At 41.8% G+C, this 18,661-nt stretch overlaps 1 protein-coding gene across 2 annotated transcripts in view; it reads left to right on the plus strand.

Annotated features, from left to right (window-relative positions):
* Window positions 1–1,681: 1,681 nt before the first annotated feature.
* The window catches only part of HECW2 (HECT, C2 and WW domain containing E3 ubiquitin protein ligase 2), a 255,307-nt gene continuing 238,327 nt past the window's right edge, over window positions 1,682–18,661 (plus strand). For both annotated transcript variants that reach the window (XM_050969456.1, XM_050969458.1), the window contains exon 1: window positions 1,682–1,882. The gene's annotated coding sequence lies outside the window, so the exon portion shown is untranslated. The remainder of the gene's footprint in view (window positions 1,883–18,661) is intronic.

An 18,661-nucleotide genomic window follows, 5' to 3' on the forward strand; every position in this document is an offset into this window, starting at 1 on the left:
AATTCTTACTACCTCAGCAACCCTTCACAAACAATAAAAGCGATACCTTTCAATTTGAAATATAAAAATAAATTATTTTGAAAGGTTAAAATATTTGTAGGTATTACTCTGGAAATTTGTGTGGGTTTAGAATCACATTTTCCTATTTTAAAATATTTTTCTCTCCTGTAGTGCAGAGTGAAAGACCACTACAAAGAACAGGGGAAAATGACTAAAAGGGGAAACAGTGAAAATGGCTATACCTTCAGTGCTGTTAAATACACAAAGTAAACCAATTGGAAGAAAAATAGAGATGATCTTCTTTAACTAATATGAAGGACAGGTGTTACTGGTAGTAACAACAGTGGGTAAAACCTTTCAGACAGAAACCTAATTTTTGTAAACAGATGCTTTCCTTTAAGCTAATATAAAAAAGGAGCCCCTGCATTACCTTACCTTCTGAAATTCTGTGGGAAACTAGCCCTGCACCAGGGTCCTGCTATATACTGAACAAAAAAGAGGGGGCCAGTCCCAAATGGTTGCCCAAATGCTTGCTAAATGTGCAATGGTGGTTTCATAGTTGTGGCTCATTATTATCATGCTCACATGGGGGTGGAGGGAGAGAGAAAAGCCTCATTTGGAGTATAATCACTTGGCAAGAGTAGGCTTTTGAGACTGGTTAACTTGAAGACCAGTGGCAGGTGAGTTACGACTGCTGTTTTCCCCATTCAGGTCCGGCTTTAGGCCAATTCCACCAATTCCCTCGAATCAGGCCCCGCGCCTAAGAAGGCCCTGCACCCAGTGAGAATCTCTTCCCTGGCTAGAGGCGCCTTTTTAATTTTTACTCACCTGGCAGCGCTTCAGGTCTTTGGCGGCACTTGAGTGGCAGGTCCTTCAGTGCCTCCGAAGATCTGGAGCAAGTGAAGGACCTGCTGCCAAAGACTCAGAGCACCTTTTGGTGAGTACAAGCTCCAGGTGTTTTTTTACAGTTTTTTTTTTTATAGTCATCCCTGCCGGGGCCCTGTCGAAACTATTGGGCCCCAAGCACTTCCTAAAGCCAGCCCTGTCCCCACTGGTCCTTTTGAAGCCACCCCCACAACCAATCCCCCCATCTCCCCAGGAGGGGGCTAGAAAGGGACTGAAGACCCTGGGAATCCTGATGATGGACCCCCCTGCAGCGGGGAGCGCCCAGTGCCTGGGACCCGCGACCAGGCTGCCAGGACGTAGCCTGCTGCAGGGGAGAGCTGGCAACAAGCAGCCGGAGCTACCCACAATTCCTTCCAGCACCTTGCCAGGCTCTGATGCGGAGGGGCCCCGCCGTGCCCGGGCAGCAGCTGGCAGGGCAGGCGGGGCGGCTGTGGGGTTCTTCCCGCTCGCGGGGGAAGCGCAGCTGGCGGGAGTGACACCCCATCCCCCCTGGGCTGTGCTGCGGCTGGCAGAGCTCAGGAGTCAGTCACCCTGCTCCCGGCCGGCGCCAATAGACAGCGCTGCGGAGGGCACCGCGGGTCTCCCCAGTGCAGCTGCTGACTCAACCCTCTGAGGAGGTGGGGGGCGGGGAGAGGAGGGGCCGGGCCAGCCCCCAGGACCGCTCATTATCCCCATTGTTGTTGTGTTGGAAGACAAGGTGCCGGGGCTCAGCGCGGCGGGAGGGGGGGACTGAGCCGGCTGCGGGGTGGGGCAGAGTGGTAGGTTAGGAGGCAGCAGCTGCCTGCTGCAAGGACTGCATGACTCCCGCAGCCTCGCCTCGCTGCAGTCCGCCCCCTTCCCAGACCCAGAGGCTGCTGGAGGGGAGGGAGGTGCCGGTGCGTGGACAAGGAGGGGCCCTGCAGGAATCCTCGTCCTCAACGTGCAGTTTGGCCGGCGATCCCCCTCCCCGGGATCCCGTCTGCAGACGCCGCTGGTGGTAAGCTGAAAGGGGGCTGCAGTGTGTGTGTGCGAGGTAGGGGGATTGGGGTACGTGCACCCTGCTCGCTGCGCTTGTTGGAGGCGGAGTCGCCTGCTGCTGCTGCTGATTATTTGCTGGGTTCCCATCCCTGCCACCGTCTCTGCTGGTGTAGCAGGTAGAAAGGTGGATGGAGAATGAGCTGCTTTGGTTCGACTCCGCGGCTGTTCTGCTCATTATTACGATGCGCTTCGGGTTTTTTTTTGGTACACAGGCTGTTGGAGATTTTTTTTAAAACTCTAAATGAGCCTATTTGATGAATATTCTTTCAGTGTCAGCCCTTCATCATATGCAGACGGTTAAAAGCTGCATTGCTTATCTCAGTTGTTTTTTTTTTAAATATGTTGATGAAACTGTTTCTTATGGCATGAAGTAACCTGGAACTGCAGGCTTGGATGTATACATTTCCTGTGTGAAGTGCAATGGCAGATGTGTCAAGTTCCTTTATTCCCTATCTCTTCCAGGCTCGTCTGTTTCACGTGTGCCTGTGCGGAGGAAGGCTGCATGGATTTGTTTGTGCAGGGAAAGAAAAAAAATGGATTTGGGGGGAAAATTAAGGTATACATTTGCAGTAAACTAGTGAAAGTGGTTGTTGGAACCATAAAGTTTAAAATGCAAAATAAATGTTTTTGGAAGGAAATTTAAATGGTGGAGATTAACAGTCACTGGAACACTAATTCAGGATAACTTCATATGAAGGACATAGGCAGCTAACTGATGCATAAGCCCCACTATAAAAATGGTCCTTAGGCTTTTTGTCTATTTAATTATGACTGTGACTGTTTTCTATCCAGAAAACATTCTTTCTGTCTGTCACTTTGTGCATTGCATTTATCTCCTCCAGTGTTTCTCACTGTTTAGTAGGATATTTATTTAATATGATTCCCAAGATTTTCTCTAGTTTCTGGGATGGGAGAAAAGTGAATGGATTGACATAAATTCTTGGTATGTTGTACTGGAACTAGTGATTTTTCATGTTAATGATATTTTAATTATCTAAAAGAATAAGAACCAAGTTATTGTATTTTGTAGTCTTCTTATGACTCTGGTTATTTTCTTATGTAGTGTGGAGATTATTTTTTCTTGGCATGACTGATTTCTCCTGGACAGATACCGTTACAAACAAAGAGGGCTTTTCAAAAAGGAAAGAGCCATTTGTTTTTCTAAGAAGCTTTATGGTCTCAGTAAAAACTATAGGAGCCTATTATGTGGGGACAATATTGGTTACCTAATTTAGTACTCTGTTAGTCTAATCTTGGATTGTCATCAGGAGCCTGTATAGCTTGTTTATAAATAAAAGGCAGACCTTGTTTTCTCCTTTGCTAGAAAGCTATGTAAAAGTAGTCTCTATGTACTATACAAAATCTTCACAAAAGGCTGAATCCTGAATTCCTTGTGCACCCAAACTCCCATTGATGAGCTTAAGCAATAGAGAATTAGGTCCTTACTTTACTTTACTTTAGAGATACTTTCAGTATGTTCTTAGCTGCTTTTCCTGTTTTCTGTTTGCAAGAGTGATGCATTTCTTTTAATCTTTGTTAGTTTGTAAATATTTCCATAGAATATCCTTGCAGTGCTGAAAAACTGAAATTGATGGCATTGGTAGATAAGATAAACAAAGTTCTTACTAACATACTACCCAAATGGAAATTTTCCCTCCTCTACGGCTCTATTGTAACCTTTTGGAAAAGTCTCTCTTAATGAGTGATTATATATGATTGATGTACATGACTATAAAATACATCATTATTAGCATATCAAAGAAACATACTAATACTCCCTTCCAATCTAAACCGTTGTATAGGATCGAAAATTCTAAAAGATGAGTAGGCTTGAAGTGACCGATGACAAAACTCACCTGCACATTTTAGAGATTACTTTTCATATTTAATCTTTCAGTGAATTGTTGATTTACAACATAATCTAGCAAAACAGGATCCGTGTATCTTTACAGGCTTGCACTGGAATTTAACAGTCACCTTAAACTAGACAGTGGGCATGCATAACAATCCTTGTGATTGACTAAAAACTAATGTTTAATTATGCTTAATAAGTCATGCTTTATAGTTATACTTTAAAGGCCTTCAAGTTCATTTGTTTTTAAAAAAATCCGAACAGTCTAATCACAACTTCAAGACAAACTTGTGGCATATCTTTTAGTCTGGCTGTAATATTACTACACCATTTGTTTTGGCTTGGAGCCATGGAATATCACTGGAGGGACCCCCTGGCTTCTTTAAAGGATACTTTACCATGGTGTTGCTTGTTTTCAAAATTGATTTCTCTTAGAGAAATTTTTTATTGTTTTACATTTACAGTGATTTTCAAACCTGTTAAATCCAGGATGGTGTGTCCCTTTAAGAAGCTCAGTGAGTCCCTCTATGACGTTTATGGTAGCTGTCTGCCAGAACAATATGCTGTTTTGCCAGCTTTCCTGAGAAGAAATGGAACAAATTTTGCTTTGCAAGATTAAATGGTCATACTGAATTTAAAAAAAAAAAAAAGGATGATTGCTTTTGTAAAGCAGTTTTAAAAACATTTAAGGAATACACTATTACATTTTTCATTATGTGGAAGCTGCCAAAGGATGATGTGCTGTGTGATATATGGCATAGGAAGCTTTTCGAGTACTGAATTGAAGAAACTGAGTCTGCACATCATGCTTTTAAATAATATCAAGTAAATAATTTTCCATGTTTCCTATCTTAATCCAATCCAGATTTCTCTGTTTTTTTTTTAAACTCTGTGAGCATCAGACAGAACTAACATGTTTGATCTGTTATATCCATTCAGTTCCACTAACTACAGTGTAATTGCACAGACATAAGGAAAATCATTTTTCCTAATCAATTTTTGTCAAAGTATTATTTAATTGACTTAAATGGGACTTAAACGTGCTTAAAATTAAGTATATGTTTAAGTGCTTTGCTGAGTTGGGGCCACAGAACATAGGAACTGATGGGTTTCATAACACAGGATGAGAAAATGCCTTCAGCAGAGTATAGTTGTGTTGATGATTTTGATGTTCTCACTAAGGGCAGGGGTAGTCAACAGCTGGACTGCGGGTAAAATCTGGACCACCAATGTGCTTTTGAACGGACCGCAAAATCTTTTTAGTTACTTATTATTGTTATTGCCATGTGGAAAATGTTTCTCTGGAGTCTAGACCTTGACTATAACTTGACCAAAAAATTTGGACCTTGACAAAAAGTAATCGACTATTCTGTACTAAGGGGGTGTACTTGTCTGCATGTCCCCTATTCATGGTGAAAACTCTCTAATGTTATGGCAAAGGGGTTGGAGGGCATTCCAACTATTCATATGCCAAGATGAAAGTTAACGTCAATGCCCAAAATATAGAACAACGGGTAAAGAAGCTTAATAAAATCCAGTGAGCTGTTCTATGGTACTAGGCTCTAGAGAGAGGATCTGAAACAGGCTTAGGCCTGAAGTGAATTGTGCTCTTCATTACTGCCCTGAATGCTTTATAAAGGCACATAGGATGAGTCCTCAAACTTAACAGGAAAATGAGATTTTGCCTGCATTATGCATATACCTTTATTCAACGAAAGAGGGCATAGAGGACTGTTGGTAAGAAGTGGTTGCTGTCCACTGTGAGGTTTGTGGGTGTTTGGGAGGGTGTGCAGGTTTATTTGCTAGATCTGATACTGAGTTTCTGTAGAAGGCAGAACTATTGCAAATGTTGGCAGCATATGCTAGTTCATTAAGCTTTTTAGCTAATGTCACAGGAGGCTTTTGTCCAGTCATATTAGTGCCCTTGCAATGTTGAGAAGTATATGATTAAATGTTGTTATTATTTACTTTAATATATGAATTTAGTACCTGAGTAAAATGCCAGATCAACTTTTCTGGAAACTGAAAGTACACCTCTACCTTGATATAACGCCACCCGATATAACACGAATTTGGATATAACGCGGTAAAGCAGTGCTCTGGGGGGCAGGAGGGGTGGGGCGGGGCTGTACACTCCGGTGGATCAAAGCAAGTTCAATATAACACAGTTTCACCTATAATGCGGTAAGGCTTTTTGGCTCACAAGGACAGCGTTATATCGAGGTAGAGGTGTAGTTCAAGCTTCCTCTGCTGCTACCTCCAATATGTCTCATTCTTGATCTGGAGGGCTACCTCTAATGGAAAGACAGGTTGAGTCTCTGTTCCTGTTCAGTTCATGGCTTTCTGCTGAGATGGTCAGTTTTGTTGACAGCTGTGGTGAAGGTTTATGTAACATGGACACCTGTTGTACAGAGAGGCTGTTACTGGCATTTGAAACACCCCACAACATGTCCATGTAAAATACCTGAAAAATATAATTGATTGATGGGTAATCTGAGCTGCTTGCTCTCTGGGGTGGGGTTGGGGGGGAAGTAACTTGGTGATCCTTCACCTAATAAATAGCTTGTTTCTCTAACCTTTATACAGCTATTGGAACACAATAGAGGAAACCCCTTGGGAACTGAGTAAAGAATAAACAATTGGGATATGAAAAGAGATCAGCTGAGCTGTTAAGTCTCTCTTGGAGCCAACTACAGCCCATTCCAAGTTGAGAAAAAACATGTATAGTGTTCTGTTTGTGAATCAACATATTGGACACACATTTTTGTCGTTTAAAAAAAAAATTCAACATGTGGCATTTTAGCCATGCAACCTCTAATAACATTGTCATGTACCTGTAATATTAATTTGGTCACTTGTATAGAATATCAGAAAAAATATTGGTTGCGGGGCTACAGAGCTACTGCTATATAACCCATGACTCAGGCTAGTCTGGATCTCCTCAGCTTAACTCCCAGGACTAAGCTCATGATTCCTACAACTCTGCTGCCTGCCCCACAGTGGAGACTGAGGGTGTAGCAGCGTGGGACCTTTGGCCTGTGAGGGTGAGACCTGGTAGTCCTAGCCCATTAGCCCAAAGCCTATCAGCAAAAGCCCAGGTCTCTTACCTCTGGCAACTTTTATTTTTTTTCCTTTTAACTGTACTGGAAATTGGCCTTAAATTATGACAAGTTAACAACTCAACCAAGTACCTCAGTTAGGTACTAAGTAGGTTCATTAGTATTTGGTTGAGCTGAAGGTGCTGTGACAACAGCAAAAAACTCCTTGGGCCTCTGCCAATTGGCTTGTGAGAGAAAAAATTCCTTTTTGATCCCGAACAGGAGATCAGCTAGACCTGCAGCATCTGCTAGTTTGGTTTCCCCTAACTAGTTCAGTGTGGGTAGGGTGAGGTGCTGAAATGCAGCCGAAAGAGGCTCCACACGGCCTCTGGTTATATCCTTGGACCTAGGGTGTGAAGGCCAACTAGCACTCCTACCCACCAACTCGCCAATGGGTTCCAGAGATTACAAGGCAGGGGTGGGGGGAGTAGGATGGAGAGGAGCTACCCAGTGTCCTTCATTGTGTGTGTCTCTCCCTTGGAGCTGGTGGTGAAGGGGAACAGCCCCAGCAACATCAAATTCCCCAGCCTGTTGAGGCAAGAGAGGGTGCATTTGATCTGGACACAACGGTGAAATTAGGACAGGGAGATGGATGGATTTTAAGCATCAAGCCGTAACTTGTGACCTTCCCCTACACAAAGGAGACAGAGTGTTGACGGTTGGAGACCTTTCCCTGAGAGGGCCACAATGTCTTACCTTGGCACAATCCTGCCTGTTTCACAACTTGCTTATGCATTCCCCATATTAAAACAGTGTTAAGATATAGTAGGTTGAACTTTAGGCATGAACTACCTTAGTATCCCTTTAAATCCATCAGTAAGCAACAATTAGTAAATAAAAACTAAGTTAACAAGCTTTGTTTTCTGCTTCTGTAGATAAGTTTGATTTCTTTCACATTTGTTGATAAAACCTATATGTGTAAAGAAAATCAATATAAGGAAAATAATTAAAATAAATAGTGCATACTCTTGATATTAGTATGTTAAAAGGTTATTGGTTCTGACAAGGAAGAATCCCTCATACTAGTCTTTTTCACTCACATAAATTGATCTTTCCAATGGTGCTCTAAGCGATACCATCCACTTGAAATCTAGTCATTTAAAAAACACCAGTTAGTTTCACACACATGTAGAAAGCAGAGAAACTGACTACATATACACACAAAGTGTTGTTAAATGCACAAAGCATTAAACTGGAAAAAACTAGAGAAACATATTTTCCTTTCTAGTCTTTCATCTGTAGTAGTTGCAGGTATTACAAGTAACTATAGTATTTAAATGCTTTTCTGACAAATGTGATTCTTAAGTTGATGGCATCCCTTTAATAGCAAATGAGACATTGTTAGGTGCAATATCCATATATTAAAGTTAATTAAAGAATACATTGGTTATAGATATGTGAGGCTCATCTTTTTTTTCTAAATAGAGTAGATTGCTTACTTTCATAAACGGTAATTCTGCAGAGCTTGATATTCCAAATGCCTTGGAAATTAAAAAAAGCCTGGAGCTTGAACTTCAGTGCTGAAGGGGAAAAAGAATTGGCTGGAGCTGTCTCACAGACACTCAGTGTGTGTGGTTGATATTCAAAAGATGAAAAGCAACATCTAAAGAGTAAAACATTTCTCTTTCAGCCAGATCAGCCTAGTGCATTCTCCTGTGGGCTGTAGTTCAACTGTAATGGGTCTTATTTGTCAAATAATTATTTTGGAGCCAAGTCCACAGCCCTTACTTAAATTGAGTAATGCTTTCTCCTGCAAATAGTTCCATTCAGAACTGAACTCTTTATTCAGAATGGATTCTTTATTAATAAAGAATTCCACTTAAGGAAAAAAGAGAAACGTTGCTGTTGCAGGACTGATCTTTCACTTTTACTCATGTGGGTAAATTCATGTATTTTTTTAATTCTTTACAGTCTTCTGAATGACCCTAAATTTACCATACATTTAAAAACAATTAATTGGATGAGCTGGGATTTTGGTAATGAAGCTTTCACTTTTAGGTTGCTCATTTGAATCCTGTTACTAGTGATGAAAAGTTTTAACCATTTAATGGCTGTTCTGTGGCCTGTGAAAAATAAGTTAGTGGTCTCAATTCAGATCTATAGAGATGATTTGGAAGAAGAGGGTGTATGTTTTGTTGGTGTTTCACATTGTCATGTTTTTAAATTCAAGCCTTTCTAGACATAACATTTGCTGAAGAAAGAAACAAATAAACCAGATTTTCACTTGATGTAAACTGACCTAGCTCTTTCTGGAGCTTTACAATAGTTCATGATCAGACCAATTTCAGTTATTAACCAGACTAGTATCACCCAGTGTGATTTGATGTAATGTACCAATTCTCTTTTTCTTCGACATTTTGTTCTATGATTTTTGAAGACACTAGAATGTATTTCCTTAATAGCAAACTTGCTTTAAAAATGCTATGCGATATGGTTAGTATCTCTGGGAGTTTACTACAGAGAAAATATCAAAATAAATTGCATTCAACAAACATGGAATTCACACTGTTACATACAGCCAAAATGTTTTATAATATATATGTTATATCTTTTTATTCTTTCCTATGAAGAGTTTCATTACTGGGACGTTCTGTTGTTATAGCTAGTCTCCTCTTTTCTGGACTTTAAAAAACAACCTTAAAACAGTACAGTCTATTAGGACTTGAATTAAAATATTTTCTCTCATTAAAATGTAAATATACATAATATTTTGCATTTCTGTACCATAGAAGTACAATGCATGCTTGTCAATCCATTGACTGGAATTAGCCATAGTTGGTATATAACTTATGGAGTATTAATATTCTGCAGTGTGGCTTGCTATTTTAGTTCTGTGACCACATTTTCATCTACAGGTAGTTGTTGATGTGCCTGGGATGTTTTGTATTGAGAAGATCAGACTATTAAATGTATTTTATATGGCAACTGACAATGAAAATAATTTGTACAGGGAGTGTTTACACAGAAAAACAGTAGATTTTTCATCCTACATCGATGTACACAGAGGACTCCCTGCCCCCAATGGGGTGAGGGAGGAGGAAGTTAGTTGTCTGCACAGTAGTGTTCACCCCAGACTATGCAACAGGCCCTGTCTTGAAATTCACAGGGGGAAGAAGGGACAGGCTTTTGAGCAATCTTGACATTTGTGTTCCTCTGGGACAAACCAGGTCACAAAGCATGTGACACCTGGGAACAAAACATTTCCAGTCAGGGGGATCTGGCTAGCAAACAGTCTTCCAGTGGAGATTAGATAAATCCAGAGTCTGTCCATCTAGGAAATGTTGCAAAACTTTCCTCTTTGACAAAGCCTTTCCACCGTAAGTGGTGCTCACAGTATGAATGCTGCTTCTGCCCCGAGCCTCCTGCCAACCAGCTCCCTCTCTACTCCAAAAAACCTCCTCCAAAACACAAACAAAAAATTCTATCCTAAGCAGAGTTTGATGCCCAAAAGGGAGAAATGCCTGAGAATCCGTGAAGTTCACTAGGGATTTTGGTATTGCTTTGCTTTTATGTGGAAGGTACTCACATATTACAGTGATGCGTGGCAGCATAAAACCTGCAGATAGATAGATAAATGCATTGTCCTCCCGCTGTCCTTATGAAACTCATGGTGGGAAGATGGAGCCCCCAGACTGTTATCTTTCTGCAGCACACGCTCTGTCCCCCAAGATGGGAATATCCCATAAAGAGCAATACTTGGAACTGTCTCCCCATTTGGTTATGATGTTCCAAATCACAGATCTGGTAGTTTTAAGCTCAACGTGTGCATTTTAAGAGTCCAAGCAATTTTATGCAATACTGCATTTTGATACTTTATATCTCTTAACTAAACATCCCCGTTATATGCTTCTAATCATACTCCATAGTTAAATACAGCATGTAGAAACTGAGTTTTAAAAACATTCTGAAAATATCAGTTCTCTACCATGTTTTAGTGATTCTGTCGATTACTTTCTTTAGTGTTCCCCTGTCATCCCTGGAGCTTGTTCTCTTCCAATGCCTTCCTCCACTAATTTTTTCTCTCTTTGATTTTTGTCTCAGTCATCTGTGCTCTTTCTCCATAGTTTTAATCTGTCTCTGAGACTTCTGTCAAGATGGCCACTTAATTAACCACTGCTCTGTTCCCACCCTCACTTCTGTATCTCTGGTTGTCCTTCTTTTCCACCAGCATTTTCTCAGCATCTTTCTGCTGCTACTTTTCCAGATATCTCCTCCCAACCCCTGCCCTTCCAGTCTGGGGGACTGGAAACCTGTAAATTAACCAGGAGTTTGGACCAGAAAATGATGTATGTGATATGTATGTAGGATCTTGGCCCCACCGATCCATCTGTGTTAGAGTCTAGCCATGGTAGTAGGGTCTGGATAGGGTTAGTAACTATGCTTCTCTTTCCTGCCAAGCTCTGCTTGTGTTCTGACTCAGAGACTGGCAGTTTATGTTAACTTTCCCCAAATACTGCTGCTGATCTCCCATATCCCTGCAACGGGTATGCTGCCTCCTAGCTTTTGCTTCCCCCTCCTAACCTGCCTCTCCAGGAACATGTTTTGTGGATTGGAAAAATTGGCTATTTAGAGAAGGTGCATTCACCATGGCTGCTCCCTTCTACCATGTGCGTGAGGCAGGGGGAGCACAGAACTTTTAGGGTCTATGAAAAATATCTAGACAGTATTTTAAAGGCTTTGCCTGTGCATGTATTTTATCAAACAGAAATTGCTGTTATTGGTCTTCCTCCAACTCCGTCACAGGAAATAAAGCCTAGGAGCAGGACTAAACACAGAAATATTTAGCAACCACAACTTGTTTCACAGCACTTTTAAAATCTCTTACAGATTCAGAGAAAAGCTAAAAGTGTGTAGGCACACACAGAGTGTCACCTGAAAGTGAATTTTAGTTTTAACAAAAACTGGAAAGCATCAAAGCCATTACTGAGTTTAAAAGAAACATACCCTTAAGGAACAGGAGTATTTGTGGCACCTTAGAGACTAACAAATTTATTTGAGCCCTAAAGGCTGTTTTTAGGACTTTTTTTTTTGTGTACCTGTAATTCCAGAATAACATTTTTCAGGTAACTGGTCAATAATGTTTTGTTAACTTTGAAAGAGAATTTTATTTTAAACTTGTGCTCCGAGTAATAAGTAGATTCAAGCAACCTATTCTTAGCACAGATTTTCTCACAGGTAGTTCTGTCATAGTATAATTCCCAAATCTGGACCTTAGCGTCCAAAATATGGGTACTAGCATGAATTTCCTTAAGCTTAATTACCATCTTAGATCTGATAGGCTGCCACCAATCAGGACTTAGAGTAGAGCACTTGATAGACTCTTGTCTCCCCCAGTACCTTCCCTGGGGACCCCAAGACCCAGATTCCCTGAGTCTCATAACAAAGGGTAATAAACCAATCCCTTCCCCCTCCCTTCTTCCTCCCAGCTCCTTCCCGCCCTGGGAACACTAGGAGATCGCCTGATTCAACTTCTTGAATCACCACACTGAGAGGAGTGTTACCTTCCCCCTCACCCAGAGGCACTACAGATTCAAGCTGCGTGAATCTAACACAAAGAGAAAATTTATCCTTCCCTTCTTCCCACCAATTCCCTTGAACCTTAACTAGGAGAAAACTCAAACAGGTCTTAAAGCAAAGCTTTTAATAAAAAAAGAAAGAAAAAAGGTAAAAGGTTTATCTCTGCATTTTAGATGGTAAACAGTTACAGGGTCTTTTAACTTATAAACAATAGAAAGAAACTTTCTCCAGCAGAAACACAATTTAAGCTACTTCCAGCAAGTACACATATGTAAATGAAAAAAAACAAATTAAAAGACTATGACCGCCTTTTCTTACTTACAATTCTGAATAGATAAACGACTGTAGCAGGGAGATTGGCAGAAACCTGGTTGCCCCTCTAGTCCCGTCCAGGACCCAGAGAGAACAAAGCCAAACCCAAACCCAAAACCCACAAACAAAGGCTTCCCTCCACGAGATTTGAAAGTATCTTGTCTCCTGATTGGTCCTCTGGTCAGGTGTTTGCGGGTCACTGTTTGTTAACCCTTTATAGGTGAAAGAGACATTAACCCTTAGCTATCTGTTTATGACAAGTGCCTACAAAGGCTCTTCAGTAGTGACTGCCTTTTTTTGTTAGGATAGTGACACCCTGATTTATAAACTCTCTCAGAATCAGGGCCACCCGGGGGAGTGTGGGGGGGAATGGGGCAATTTGCCCCAGGTCCAGGGCCCCACAGGGGCACCACGAGCCATTCCAGGTTTTCAGTGGCACGTCGGCGGCAGGCCCTTCGCTTGCTCTGGGTCTTCGGTGGAGGGTCCTTCAGTGCAGCGGAAGACCCGGAGCGAGTGAAGGACCCGCCGCTGAAGTGCTACCGAAGCCTCGGAGCACTGCCCGGTGAGTACGAGTGCTGCAAGAGGCGGGGTAGGGGGAAGAGAAGCCGTGATCGGCGGCACTTAGGTTGTTCTACCGCCGCTGCTTCATTCTTCGGGAGCATTTGGCAGCGGGTCCTTTCCTCTGAGAGGGACCTGCTGCTGAATTGCCTTTGAAGACCCAGCCCTACTCTACCCAGCCGTACCCTAACCAAGCCTCTGAATCCTCTGGGTGGCCCTGCTCAGAACTCCTTATACTGTAGAACCTTAGAGTTATTAACACCTCGGGAATGGAGGTTATTAGTAACTCTGAACAAAATGTTATGGTTATTCTGTCAAAAGTTTACAACTGAACATTGACCAAATATAGCTTTGAAACTTTACTATGCAGAAAAAATGCTTCTTTCCCTTTATATTTTAGTAGTTGACATTTAACACAGTACTGTATTTGCCTTCCTGTTTTTCTTTTTGGTCTCTGCTGCTGCCTGCTTGTGTACTTCTGGTTCCAGATGAGGGGTGTGGTTGACTAGTCAGTTCATAACTCCAGTGTTCGTAACTCTGAGGAGCTACTGTATTCTGATTTGTTGTGCTAGTTCTGAGTACTATGAATATCATCATTGTGTGTGAGTGTGGGCTGCACTCCTAGAGACCCAGCTTTCAGTCACTGAATCTAATGAAATGTAGAGATGGTCCTGAGCTTCCAAATTTTGATCCTCAGTCCTTGGGTTTGTTCAGATCCTGGGTTCTGGTTAGGATGCATAACTCGCAGGGGTGAAAGTAACTTAAAGGACTTGCTGGTACTCCAGAGTCCTGCGGAGGGGGAGGGGCCTCAACCAGAAGAGGCGTGGCCTCTATCAGAAGAGGTGGGGCCTTTAAATCCCAGGGCTTTTAAATCAGGATTTAAAGGGCTCGGGGATTCAGCTGAAGCTAGGGGCTGGGCCCGTTAAATCACCCCCAGAGGCAGCTGGGAGCCTTGGGGTTTGGGCAGGGGTGAAAGTAATTTACATTTCTTACCCATCTGGTCCAATCGCAAGCAACCCACCTCTCCTACGTACTTCATGGATCCCTCCCATTGCATGACATAGATAGAGAAAATAAAGCTACTATTACTACTACCGGTACTGTCTGTAATAAAACTTTACTATTGAAATAAGCCTGAAAAAGTGAAAACTCTCTGTCACATTTTTCTCTGTGTCTTCCCGCCTCCTCCAACCAGGCTGTGGACACTAGGCTCCATGCTTTCTCCCTGCCTGGCACTGAGTAGCAGCTGCAGGGGCTTCCCTCTAGCTTGCAGCAGGGAGACTGGCTGAGGGAGGGAGAAGCTTGCCTCCTGCATAAGAACAGTTTAAACTCAGCTGTTCCCTGCTCAGTTCAGTAACATTTCAAAGAGGATCTGCAAGCAGTTTGGACATCACAACTATGATCCTCTGCTGGAGAGGGAATGGGATAGATTTGAACTTGGAAATGGTTCCTGATTGATTGTGTTTTTTGTGTACAGGAGATCCCTTCATCCCAGGGGCAGAAAAGAACTGCCTCTGCCATGGTCACACACACACACACTCTTCCCCCCCCCACCCCCAACAACAACTGGGAGTGAAATTAACAAGGATGCCAGAAACGGCTTCTAACCCTGGGGGCTGAACTGCACAGGGAACAGCTGAGTTTAAACTGTTCTTATGCAGGCAGCAGCAGCAGGCATCTCAGCCAGTGTCCCTACTGCAAGCTAGAGCCTAGAGGAGAACCCCTGCTGGGGGCGGGGGAGGAATGCAGAGCCTTGTCTGCAGCCTGGCTGGAGGAGGGGGAGGGAGGAGATGAGAAACCAATGTGACAGTGAGTTTTCCCCTTCCACCTGCTTTTATTAGCTCTGGATTTAAGCTGTGCGACCAAATGCTTGTATTTGTTATGTATATTAGTATTGGAGAGAGATCCCCTCATCCCTGGGGGCAGACAAGGACTGACCCTGCCTTGGTCAAACACACCCTCATCACTCTCCCCAGCTACTGTGAATGAAATTAACAAGGATGCCAGAAACCTCTCCTAACCCTGAGGGCTGAACCACTCAGGGAATAGCTGAGTTTAAACTATTCTTATGCAGGGGGCAGGCTTCTCCCCCACCCCCTTTAACCAGTCTCCTTTTCTTACCGGTCCTCCGTACCGGCTTACTTTCACCTCTGATAACTCGTGGCAAATAATTTTAAAAACAGCCTGTAATACTCATTTACAGCTTGTAACTTGTAGCAGTGAACTATGTACTTCTTTCATTCTGTTTGAATTCTGATATAACACTCCAGTGCTGTCTGTCTCATTTGGGGCCCAGATAATCAGGTCATATTCCTGCAAAATTCCCATTAAACTTAATAGGAGTCTTGCATTGGTAAGGTCTACAGAATCGTGCCTTTTTTTCAATACTTGTAAAACAACAAATTATGTGTCTAAGTTCATAAAGAAGAGCAGTTAGTAGAACTGAAATGCTCTCTATTACAGAAAACTGGAGGCCGGCAAGCAGTGTCATGGAGGATGAAAAATGAAATGTGAGAATCTGTTTCATTGTAAATATTTGATGCAGCTCTGATCTACCAGCCACTTTTTGCTCTTCAGTTGCACCTAATGGCCAATCAAGAGTTGTTATTAATTGAATTTCAGAAGCCTTCTCTTCAGATGAAAGTTAAATACATTCTGTAGAAAGGAATCCAGAGAACAATGTATCCTGTGTATGATAAAAATAACTCAATTAAGCATTTAATCATAATTGTGAAGTTGGCTAAATTCATTTGTCTGGAAAAAGAATCCAACAGTTTATGTCCTCTATATGTGGAATGTATGTCCATCACTAGTTGAATAAACAAATAATATACAATATAATCACAATATAGCCTGAGTCGACAACATTTGGTGTCAAATTAATCATTAGAAATACAGAGATCTTCACCATGCAACACACAAGTGTACAGAAAGGGAGATTCCATAAAAAGAAAAAACCCACCAAAGCAATGATATGAGGCACTCTCCCCATTGCCTTTATATTTTCCTCCATTTGTCTCATCTGTTTGGTATTTCCACTGCACTACCTTCACATTGGTCAGATACCAAATTAAGAATTGTGTTAAACTTGTTCATAAATGACCCTTCTCTCTGCTGTTTCCTGATCTAGTCACAGTTACTATTTCTTCCTCTGCCTTCCTCCCCTTCAATTTAAATGGATGGATAGCTTGTCCGGTTTCATTATAGTTTCTAAGAATGCTGTGGCTTGGATTGACCGTATTGCATGTGCCAAATAATAAAAATTATAACTTCAGTTAATCCCTCTGATGAGTTGTAATCTTGTAACTTCTAGCAGCGGTACTGCTGTGAATCACAATGTCTAACCTTGCGCCTCTGGCAGCCACAATACACCTGGAGGTACTGTTTCTTCTTTCTATAGCAGAGGAGGGACACTGTCATAAAAATCTAGTGATTCAAATAACTGGCTCCTTCTATTCTGCCATCAGTAGATTCTGCATATTAAACGACAGGCTTAAAATATTACATTGGTATTTATTAAATCATTTGTCATCTAAATCAATAGGAATTCAGGAGCACTTGTTGAAATAATTGTTAGCTGTGTAGTCCAGACAGTGGGAATGCAAGATCCATATTTATTTAAATTAGATAATTTAAAATGAATTCTTTGATAGAGGTGGATTATGATGATGATTGTAGTAGATTGAGGAACATTTACATATAACAACAAAGATGTTTAATAGTTGTGAGGTGAAAATAGGCTTGGGTGTGTGTGTGTTTTTTAGAAATTTTTGATAAATTATGAACACTTTTGAGTGAAATGTGAAAAGCCGTACTTTGAATGTGGAAATAGCCATTTAATGATACATGACATAAAATAAATATAACTTGTTTTTCATATAGCTTGCATTCCTGTATTTCAGTTCTCTCTCCATCATGTTGATGAGGTAATCTGACACTTTCATATTGTCCCTCTTAGAAATTCTATGATCCTGGTATCTAAAGAAGATTCAGAAGAAGACTAGATCTGTAAGGATAACCATATTTTTTTTTGGCTAGTTGCTTTCTGCTCTTTACTGTTTTATAAGAACATGTTATAGCCTTCAGAGTGAATGTATTGTTGTTAGTGACTCTAAAGAGGCAGATAAAAAAGTCAGGCCTTGGTTTTTGCTGATTCCAGAGTTCTAAGTAGCTCTGCATCTTCTTCCAAATATTTGGCACACCACTACTGTGTGCCTCTCTAATTTTGTGAGGGAAAGAAAAATCTTTCATCCACTGTTTTGGCCTGATTCTCCTGTCATTTACACCAATATAAATAAGGAGTAACTCCAATGCAATTAATAGAGTTAGACTGGCGTAAATCCAGTTAGGTAATATACATGTGTGTGTAGACTGTCGTGTTAATAACCCTTTGCTCTTGTTATGCTTTGTTCCTACTGTTGGGGTTAAACAATCCTTTGTTTTGTAAAGGCTGTTTGATGTCAGCCTATTCGCACACAGCTCACTGCTCCTAAAGGGAAGAGCTGCAGGGCTCAAACCCATTCGGCTGCTAGCACACAGAGTGTAGTAACCTAGACACAGGCCTTGGCTACACTCACACTTTACAGCGCTGCAACTGGGGTGTGAAAAAACACCCCCCTGGGCGCTGCAAGATACAGCGCTGTAAAGCGTCAGTGTAATCAGGGCAGCAGCGCTGGGAGCGCGGCTCCCAGCGCTGCACGCTACACCCGTAAGGGATGTGGTTTACGTGCAGCGCTGGGAGAGCTCTCTCCCAGCGCTGCTGCTCTGACTACACTCACACTTCAAAGCGCTGCCGCGGCAGCGCTCCCGCAGCGCTGCCGGGGCAGCGCTTTGAAATTCCAGATGTAGCCATACCCCCAGTGTGAGAATCAGAGAATCACAGCATTGAGATTCCACTGTAATACAGGGCCTGTCAAGTAATGGAGGGGTGCACTGAGCGAGGCTAGAGCAAGGTCAAAGGTGCAAAGGTCCTTGTTACCCTTCATGGCTATCTAATGGGGAAAAAGCAGTACAGAGAAGTTTGTTTCTGTTCCAGAAGAAGATAAAGGTGATCATTTTAAGAATATTTATTAGGCGTTTTAGTTCTGATCTCATAAGCTTTCCTTTTTTGACAATGTGTACCATTCAACTGAAGTACATTCTCTTGCAATTCAGTCAGCTTTATGGTATAGTACATCCTTATATGCTTTTTTGTGGAAGAAATGGTTTGTTTTGAATTGCTTCTGCATACATTAAGGATAAGCTTGGAAAAGACTAGAAAGGATAACTGATTACAGTATGTTGAATTATTTTTGGATTTGTACTGCGGGGTTAGGATAGAACTCTAGTGAGAACAATCATTTTGTGATTTTTAAATCCAGCTGAGCAATGATGAGTAAAAAGTAGCGAATAGCAAATGTAC

This window comes from Gopherus flavomarginatus, chromosome 10, assembly GCF_025201925.1.
Source record: "Gopherus flavomarginatus isolate rGopFla2 chromosome 10, rGopFla2.mat.asm, whole genome shotgun sequence".
Taxonomy (NCBI): domain Eukaryota; kingdom Metazoa; phylum Chordata; order Testudines; family Testudinidae; genus Gopherus; species Gopherus flavomarginatus.